This window comes from Octodon degus, unplaced genomic scaffold (assembly GCF_000260255.1).
Source record: "Octodon degus isolate 3935 unplaced genomic scaffold, OctDeg1.0 scaffold00131, whole genome shotgun sequence".
Lineage (NCBI taxonomy): Eukaryota > Metazoa > Chordata > Mammalia > Rodentia > Octodontidae > Octodon > Octodon degus.
Window position 1 is genome coordinate 7066772 of NW_004524707.1, and position 10526 is coordinate 7077297.

The window sequence follows — 10526 nt, forward strand, 5'->3', positions numbered from 1 at the left end:
TGAAGAGGTCTACAGTGTAACTGGAGTCCAGGAAGAAAAGAAGAGCAAATTGGAAAGAATATTTAAAAAAGAACAGTGACCACAAGTTTTCTAAGATAGGTGCAGAACATTAGCTATAAGATCAAGAAACTGAAATTTTCAGACATATGAGGACTTTTCAGTTAAGAAAAAACATGGATTTCAGTTGTATGGAATGTGGTGGCAGGGTAATACATTTCTATTTTTTTATTAAAATGCTTCAGAGGGAGCATCAAGATGACAGAATGGTAAGTAGCAGAAAAAGAGCCTGAGAGTTGCCATCCAGATGCTGGAATATAGCCATATGAAGGAAGACAAGAGGGAAGGTGGTGGGTCCCCTGCACCCAGGAAGGATCTAAAGCCTGAATTGAAGCCTTCTTCCCCCCAGAGGCAGTGAAAAGAGAAACTTCAACAAAAAGGAGGTATCCCAGCAGTGAATTCTCCCTGAGAAGGGAATCACAGCTGCGAGGAGCAACTCAAACCTGTGGACACATGGTGTCTGTTGGTGTCCCCTCAGGCATCCACATACAGACACAACAGTTGAGGGGAGTGGCAGACCTGAATGACTGCACTAGCTGGCAGGGAGTGCTGAGGGCTCAGTCATCCTGCATAAGAGAGCATTTGGCCAACAGCCATCTTGGAGAGGCCAGCTGAGCTCAGAACTCAGAGCTGATGCTGGTTTCATCTAGTGGATCCCAGCTGGGCTCACACTGTGGTATGTATGCCGATGGCTGCAGGGCAGATGAGTGTGGTCTCATCCAGAACATGTAGGCTTGATGAAATTATCCACCACCCTGCTTAAAAGCTACTGCTGTTTGCTGGGATAGTGTTATGGCTTGTGTCTAATTGTCCCCTCAAAGCTTCATGTAGTTATGGGGTGGACTTCTAGAGTTTGTGATTAATTCATGGTCCAGTGCTGGAATTGTGGGTGTAAATGTTGCTGGGATTAAGGGTGTAAATGCTGCTGGGATTATGAGTGTGAATGCTACACCTGGCTGAGGTGCATAGCCTTAATGCAACGTAAGGGAGGCAGACTTGTTCTTTGTTGCTGTTGTTGCTGCTACCCCTCCCTTTTTGTTGTCCACCTGAACTACTGCTCTCTACCATGTGCCACTCTGTCTTGGAGCCAGCCAAATATGGACTGAAACCTCCACTAACTGTGAGCTAAATAAACCTTTCCTTCTTTAATTTTAGATGTCAGATATTTTTTCCCAGCAATGAGAGAAAAGTAACTAAAACAGATAGATTAGCATGGGTCAGGATTCTGTCTCCACACACTGTCTATCAGTGATAGCAGAGATATATCTTGAAGTCTGTTTCTCTCTCTCTCTCTCTCTCTCTCTCTCTCTCTCTCTCTCTCTCTCTGTATGTGTATGTCCCCTTTTTGTTGCTGTAGTTTTGTTTTAGGTTTTGGTTTTTCTCCTTCATTGTTTGATCTTGTTTTTATATGAGTGTAAATATAGTTTCTAGCCTCTTTGTGGCTGTGGTTCTGTTCTGTTTTTCTTTTTATCTTTTCCTTCTGTCTTTTCCTCTAGTCTTCTGCGCCAGTTTTCCAAATGTGAGGCCAGAATCTCAGATATGGAAGACAGGCTTATGGATAGTGATCATGAAATCTTAAAAGTATCAAGAGAACATGAGAAATCTATACAGCAGCTGCTAAGTGAGTCAGAAAATAGTAAGGTTAAGGGCCGGGGAGATGGCTCAGTGGAATAAGCGCTTCCGTGGCAAGTGCAAGGGTCTGAGTTCTAATCCCCAGTTCCACCAAAAAAAAGAAAGAAAGAAAGAAAGAAAGAAAGAAAGAAAGAAAGAAAGGAAGGAAGAAAAGAAAATAGTATGTTAAGATTGATAGGCCTCAATAAAAAACAGGAGACAGCACAAATAATACTAAAAAAAAACTTCTTCACAAATGTCGTGTCAGATAACTTCTCTGTTAGAGAAAAGGTATTTGATAATAAGACTTTTGCAACTTCAGTTAGTCATGATAAAAAAAGGAAAAAGAAAAGAAAAAATCTACAGCCAAGCATATCATTGTCAAGATTTGTGGTGCATTGCCAACTGGTAATGAACTTTTTACACCCAGCTGAACTGAACTAGTGTGATTCTGGGTGTGAGAGGTCCACCTGAGGGCCTTGTGGGAGGATTGTTGCCACCATAAGAGGCAGAACTGAAGAAGAACAAGGAAGGAGCCTGTTAGGGAAACTAGAGAAGCTATTGCAGAGCTGTTGGAAGCTTCTGGTTCTCTTAGGCTATTCTACTGGAGGACCTTGTCATGCTGGCTTTCCTGATATGAACTTGGCTGTTCTCTTGGAAGGGTACTTGCTCAGGACCTCATTTCTGAGGATGGCTATGGTTCACCTTGAGGAGCTCTGATCCTCACCAAGCATTGCTTCCTGGCTCCAGAGGGGAAGATGGTGCACAGCTCAAGTCTTTTGGAGAAGCTTGTCATAATGGCTTTCCTGATGGGAACTTGGCTTTCCTCCTCATTGGAGGAGCCCAGGACTTCACTGTTGCTGAGGATGGCTGTACTACCTTTCAAAGAAACTCTGGTGCTTAGTTTGAGATTGCTTCTTGGCTCCATCTAGTTCAGTTCCCTCAACCTGCTAGCACAGATCCTTCATCCCACTGTCACAGAATTTCTAGCTTCTGTCACTTACCTTTGGACCTTCCCATCACAGATCTGTGAGACAGGCTTGCATGAGAATTGTGGGCTGTAGGTCTCCAGTTGGATTTGTGGGAGGCATTGTTATGAGCCTTAGGTTTTCATCTAGATTCATGCAGGATATTAGGATTCAGGGCCTTATCTGGATTCTTTGGTCTTTCATATGTGGACAGATTTCCTGCACATTTTGTATATGAGTCTTTGGGTGATTCATTATAAAATAATCTTATAAAATGTGTCCTGTATTGTTTTGTTTCCTTCCAAAACTCCACAAACTACAAGATTCCAGAAATTCAACACAAGAATAGAATATTAAAAGCTTTTAGGAAAAGAAAAAATCATGTATAAAGGAAAGTTTATCAGAATCACAGCTGACTTCTCAGGACAAACTCTGAAGTCAAGGAGAACTTGAAGTATTTCAAGTTCTAAAAGAAAACAACCTTTGGCTGGGGAAATAGCAGTCTTAAGCACCTGCCTGGCAAGTGCAAGGACCTGGGTTCGATCCCCAGTTCCACATGTTGTGCCGGCCTGGGGCTGTGCAGGCCGCTGAAATCAGGGTGTGGTAGCATACTCCTATAATTCTAGTGTTGGGGAGACTGAGACAGTAGGATCACTGTGGGTCTGAGCTGTGTAGTGAGACCCTGTACCAAATAAATAAATCTTAAAAAAAAAAGAAAAGAAAACCTTCAACCCAGGTTGATGTAACTTGCAAAACTATCTTTCAGAACAAATGAAGAGTGCGTGCTTAGGCAGGTGCAGGGACTGGGGTTCGATCCCTGGTGCACTGTGCCAGCCCCACCCCTAGGCACACTGAGACATCCACTGAACCTAGACATGGTGGCATGCGCCTGTAATTCCAGTGCTTGGGAGGCTGTAAACAGGAGGATCAGTACAAGTTTGATCTGTGTAGTGAGACCCAGTAGTCTGTGTGTTAAATACATTAAAAAAAATAACCAATGAAAAAATAAGAAACTTCCATGACAAAGAACATAGGACACAGTTTATGACCACCAAATCAGCACTCTAAAATGTTTTGAAGGACATTCTAGAAAGAGATAGCAAGGACTACATCTCCATGAACCCCAACAGAAGGAATCTACCATGCAAGACAAATGTACCAGAAGTGAAAAAAAGAGGGGGCCAACAACAAGAAAATAACATGACAAGGATGTCAATACATACCAGTTATAATCATCAATGTTAATGATGTCAATTCAATCAAAAGAAAAAGACTGGCAGAATGGACCAAGAAGCAAGATCCAACAATATGCTGCACACAAGAAACACATTTAATTAAAAAATAAATTCATAGAGTAAAAGTAAAAGGATGAAAAACAATACTGCACATGAACAGAACCCAGAAAAAAAGGCAGAGGTAGCTATTCTATCTGCAGACAAAGTAAATTTCAAGCCAAGCACTGGCTAAGAGAGATAAAGAAGGTCATTACATCCTTGTAATGGGAATAATCCAAGAAGATGAGATAACAATCAAATATATATGCAATAAATACTAGTACAAATATATAAAACAAATATTAATGGACATGAAAAATTAAATAAGCACTAATAATACAGTTGTACTGGGGGATCTCAATACCCCACTTTCACCAAAAAAAAAAAATAAACTAGACAAAAAATCAACAACAAAATATTAGAACTGAACCAAACTTTTGAAGAAATGGACATGGTAGAAGTCTACAAAGTGTTCCACCTCACAGAATCAGAATACACATTCTTCTCAGCTGTACATGGTACATTCTCAAAATGGACTATATATTAGCCCATACTACATGCTTAAGTATGTAGTAAATGCAAAGGAACTGAAAATATCCCATGTATATTATCAGACCATAGTACAATGAAATTGGAAATCAACAGCAAAAGAAACCACAAGGAAAGACTCAAGTCCACACAATTAGGAATGAAAATGGTAAAATCACAACAGATCCTACATAAATTCAGACCATGCATACCTACTTTGAAAACTTCTAATAAAATGAAAACATTTTAATATGTTGGAAAATGTGGAAGAAATGGACAGTTTCCTAGATACATATGAATTTCCAAAGCTGAATCAATAAGATAGAAAAATCCTAAATAAACCAATATTAAAGATGTAATTAAAAATCTACCAACAGGGCTGGGGAGATAGATCTGAAGTCTCAGCACCTCTCTGGCAAGCACAAGAACCTGGATTCAATCCCCAGAACCACATGCCATGCCAGCCCTGAAACCTCGGGTGCACTGTGTCAGCACCAAAACCAGGTATAGCGGTGCACAGGAGGATCACTATGAGTCTGAGCTGTGCAGTGAGACTCTGTGCCAAATTAATAAATAAACTACCAACAAAGAAAAACCCAGTCACAAGTCCGCATCTTGTACAGCAATTAACCACTAAGAAGAATATATGCAGTGTATTATTTGTTGAAACTGTCCTTCCGATTTGATTTGAAACTGTCTCATTGCTATCTGTTTGTCAATAAAACTTTGAAAAAAAAAAAAAAGAAAGAAAAACCCAGACCTTAAAGGTTTCACTGCTGAATTCTACAGGAAATTTAGAGAAGGCCTAACACCACTACTTCTTAAACTCCTGAATAGTATTGAAAGGGAAACAATAATCCCAAATGTGTTTCTAAAAGCAAGCATTACCCTGATACCAAAACCGAAGAAGGACCCAACTAAGAAAGGGAAATACAGGTCAATCTCCCTAAGGAACATAGATGCAGAAATCCTCAATAAGATACAAACAGAATATAGCAAATCATCAAGAAGATTACACAACATGGCCAAGTTGAATTCATCCTAGGAATGCAAGAATGGTACAACATGCATAAATCAATAAATGTAATATGCCATATTAACAGAACCAAAGACAAAAATCACATAATTTTCTCAATAGATTCATAAAAAGCATTTGACGAAGTTCAGCACCTATTCATGGTGGTTATGTTTTGTGTGTAGTTGTCCCCACCAAAAAAACCTCACATAGTTACTGGAACATGGCTCCAGAATTTGTGATTAATTCATGATCCAAAGCTGGGATTATAGGTCTGAGTACTACTGGAATTATGGGTGTGAGTGCTATGGGTAGCCTAAAGGCAATATAAGGAGAGGAGAGAGGCTTGCCTCTGCCACTGCTGCCACTGCTGCCACAGCTCCTCCCTTTCGCCTTTGCTCTTTGCTGTTTTCCATCTCCATAAACTGCTATCCTCTGCTATTTGACATTCTGCCTTGGAACTAGCCAAATATGGACTGAAAACTCCACTATCTGTGATCTAAATAAGCCCTTCTTCCTTAATTTTGGGTGGGCATTTTGTCCAAGCAATGACAGAAAAATAACTAAGACAACAGTAAAAACCATACATAAAATTGGAATAAATGGTCTTTATCTCAATTTGATAAAAGTCATCTATGACAAACCAATAGCCAACATCATATTAAAGAAAAAAACTGAAAGCCTTCACTCTAAAATCAGGAACAAGACAAGGATATGTGCTGTCTCCACTCTTACTAAACATACTCCTGGAATCTTTAGCCAGAGCAATTAGGTAAAAGAAAGAAATAATGATAGGAAAGAAAGAAGTTAAAATATCATTATTTGTAGATCACATTATACTCTAGGTAGAGTACAAGAAGACCCTAAAAATGCCTCCAAACAACTTCTAGATTTAATAAACAAGTTCAGTGGTATAGCTGGATACAAAGTCAACACTCAAAAATCAAAAGCCCTTCTGTACACAAATAACAAATTCACTGAGAGAGAAATGAAGGAAGCAACACTTTTTACAATAGCACCAAAAGCAAAACAAACCACACAAATAAAGGATGTAATGGCCGGAGAGATGGCTCAGTAGAATAAGCACTTCCCTGGCAAGTGCAAAGGTCTTGAGTTCAATACCTGGTTCCACAAAAAGAAATTTTAAAAAAGATGTAAAAGACCTCTACATTGAATACTAGTACTCTGACACAGGAAGTTGAAGTGAATATCAGAAAATGGAAAGGTATTCCTTACTCTTAAATAGAAAGAACCAATATAGTGAAAATGGCCAAACTTCCAAAATGGTTATACAGATTTAATGCACAAAATTACAATAGCATACCTCACAGAATTAGAGAAAACAATCCTAAAATTCATTTGGAACCAGAAGAGATCTACAATAGCAAAGGCAGTTCTAGGCAACAAAGGCAAGGAGGGGGGCATCACAGTCCCTGACTTGAAATTACACTTAAACCTACTGTGGTTTTTTAAAAAAATATCCAAAACCAAAGACCCAAAGATCAGTGGAACAGATTAAAAGATGCAGAAACAACTCCAGACATATGTAGTCAGCTATCTTATCTTTGACAAAGGTGTCAAACATATTCACTGGAAGAAAGATAGTCTCTGGTCCTGGAAAAACTAGTTTTGCACATGCCAAAGATTAAAACTAGGCTCATGTCTATCACCATGCATGAAACTAAATTTGAAATAGATCAAAGATTTAAATATTAAAACAGAAATACTAAATCTGCTGTAAGATAGAACAGGTAAAACTCTTAAAGACATTGGTGGCAAAGACTTTATGAATAAAACCCCAATCACATAGGAACTATCACAAAGAATAATGGGAATCTCACCTTATTAAAAAGCTCTTACACAGCAAGAAAAACCACCAACAGAGTGAAGAGACAACCCACAATGTGGGAAAAAAATTTTGCCAGTGTTTCCCAGGCAAAGGATTATTATTAAGAACATATAAAGAACTAAAACAAACAAGCAAACAAAAAAAAAAATCAGACCTCCCAAATTTGAGGACCCTACCCAGAAATGTTCATCTCAGAAAAGTATGCACTTCTCAGATAAAAAAAGAAAATAAATATATGAAAAAATGTTCAACATCACTGGTCACAGGAGATGTAAATTAAAACAACACTGAGATTCTACTTCACCCCAGAAAGAATGGCTATCATCAAGAAATCAACCAATAACAAATGCTGGAGAGGCTGTGGAGAAAAGGAACACTTCTCAACTTTTGATGGGAGTGTAGACTGGTGCAGCCATGTGGAAATCAGTGTGGAGATACCGCAAAAAACTTAGATTGGAGGTTCCATTTGACCTAGCTATTCCCCTTCTGGGTGTCTTCCCAGAAGAATTAAAAACATCATACCACAGCAATATATGTACACTCATGTTTATAGCAGCATTCAGTTTGTAATAGCTAGATTTTGGAAATAACCAAAATATAAATTAAGGACTGGATAAAAATAATGTGTTTTGATACAATGGAGTACTACTCAACCATAAAGAAGGATAAATTTGAGACTGATAGGTAAATGGATGCAACTTGAGACCATACTCATAAGTGAAATAAATCAGACTCACATGTATAAACATCATATTGTGTCCCTAGTGTGACAAGCTGAAAAAGTAAGATCCAAAATGTACAATGATTATTGTGAAATGGGAAGAAACTTCAAAAGGAAAGAGAAAGTGGATGGGAGGGCGGAGAAAAGAAGAAAGGGATAAGAAAAAAGAAACACAAGGTAGTTAAGATAGTTATACTACTAATTTCTCTTAGTTCATTGAAAAGAAAGATGACTGCTAATATTGTTGGACAGAGGCTGGCAAGATAGCTCCATAGTCTAAGCACTTACTGGGTTCAATCGCTAGTACCACACTCTGTGCTGGCCCCAGAACCCAAGGCACTGGGTGTAGCACACACCTGTAATCCCAGCACTGGGGAAGCTGAGACAGAAGGATCACATTTATTTATTTATTTATTTATTTATTTATTTATTTTTAACTTTTTTTGGCGGAACCAGGGATTGAACTCAGGCCCTTGCGCTTGCCAGGGAAGCACTTATTCCACTGAGCCATCCACTTTAAAAAAAAAATTTTTTTTTGGACAATTAAACACTGATATCTTGTGCTCTGAGTAATTACTTAAAAGATAACAATATGCACTGTATTAACCATTGTTACTGTCCTATTTTGTTTTGAAATTTTGGATTATTTTTATTATTTTCTCTTTTTTATGTATTTAGTACAGGATTCAGAGGGTGTCACTACACAGATTGGACTTGTAGTGATCCTCCTTTTTTCAGTCTCCTGAGTGCTGGGATTACAGTTGCCTGCCACCATGCCCAGTCTAATTCACATCTCAGCGTGCCTCTGGGGGCAGGCTTGGCATGACATGCCAGGGATCAAATCCAGCCCCTGTGCTCTGCCTAAGCAGGCACTTTAATCCCCTGAGCTATCTAGCTGGTCCTATTTTTTTTCTTTAAAGTAAAAATAATATGCTCATTTCATATTTTATATATTTCCCAATAAAGTATTTAATAATTGTAACAGTTTCTGTAATAAGCCTCACACTCTAGATTAACTAGAGGTTAGATTTTAGTGGATCCACAAAGCACTCTCTAGATGGATTCCTAACTACTATATAATTTATAATACTGGGTATAAGTTTTCTTAGTTTATTTTCTATTGCTAAAATACAATACCTCATATTGGATAATTCTGTTTATTTATTTAGCAGTACCAGGGATTGAACTCAGGACCTTATGCTTGACCAAGCAGGCACTTATGCCACTGAGTCATCTCCCAACCCCTTGGGTAATTTATTTTGAAAACTGATGTCTTTCAGTTCTGGAGGCTAGAGAGCCCAATATCAAGGTGCTAGCACCTGGTGAGGGCCTTCTTACTAAGGCATGCATGGCAGAAGGCAGCACATGGTGAGAGCACAGTGTGAGAGAGCCTGCTTTTGCAACAAAGCTACTGCCAAGTTAGTTAACCATTCCTGTAATGCTAGTGTTAATCCTTTCCTGCGGGCAGAGACTTAACTTTCCAGTACTAGCACAGTGGTGACTAGATTTTACCATGCCCTTTGGAGGGGAAAGTCAAGCCATACTATAGCTATAACTAAACAGTTTTATCTGTTATGGATATACGATTTTTCCAACCAGCCTTAATAAAGTTAATTACAACTTCAGTCCTAATTATATTAATTGCTTAAAGTCTGTAATCAATAAAATGTTTAATCATAGAGCTAAGATTTCCAATTCTTCTTAAAACTTTTAGATATTACCAAAGGGAAAAAGAAAAAGAGAGGAGAGAAAAGGAATAAATGGAGAAAAGAAAGAAAGGTATGTAGTTTGAAGAACTTAATAAAAGAATAAGACTTGACTGTTATGGCATACTGCATTCTCTTGTTAAGAAGGAACATAAACTCTAAGAGTTTTAAAGAGAGATAAGACAAAGAATGGCTAACAGGATAACTTAATATGGTTTGTGACAGTAATAGTGTCCTTTTTCTTCTATTCAGATAGAAAACTATGCATGCAGATTATACAATTACAACTCTTTTAAATCTTTTTAAATTTTGATGCTAACATAGTTACAAAATGAATATTTATCTTGAAAAAATGTTTAAATTTCAAGTTAAAGTAATACATGAGATAGACATACTTGTTCCATTTCCTTGGGATTATCACTCTTAAGCATTTGGTGTATGTCCTTAGGTTCTTTCTCTATGCACATGGAAATGAGTGAAATTGATATAAATGTATGTACTATATATACTTTACAGGTCTTAAGAACCGGCAGAATGCCTTTCAAGGGAAATAATTGGATACTGAGAAAAGGCTCTTGCTAAGCAGAACATTTTTGCTAGGAGTCCTTAACCTCCAGAGAGAAGCAGTTCTCTGGAGCATGGAAATTGAGGTCCCAGAGGCCTTTAAGAAAAAGAAAAGAACCAGAATCTCAATGTTAAGCCAGTTTTTCCAAATATCTCCCCTAAAATTGCATTTACTGTAGGATATAATGCCCCCTCCAAGATGGCTATAATCTAATTATAGACTTTTTCTATCT

The 10526-nt window shown here is 38.1% G+C and overlaps 1 long non-coding RNA gene across 1 annotated transcript in view; it reads left to right on the forward strand.

Annotated features, from left to right (window-relative positions):
- Window positions 1–9772, forward strand: part of LOC111812604 — a 24854-nt gene extending 15082 nt beyond the window's left edge. The window contains exon 4 of the long non-coding RNA XR_002818069.1: window positions 9738–9772. This is a non-coding gene — a long non-coding RNA (uncharacterized LOC111812604). The remainder of the gene's footprint in view (window positions 1–9737) is intronic.
- Window positions 9773–10526: the final 754 nt, after the last annotated feature.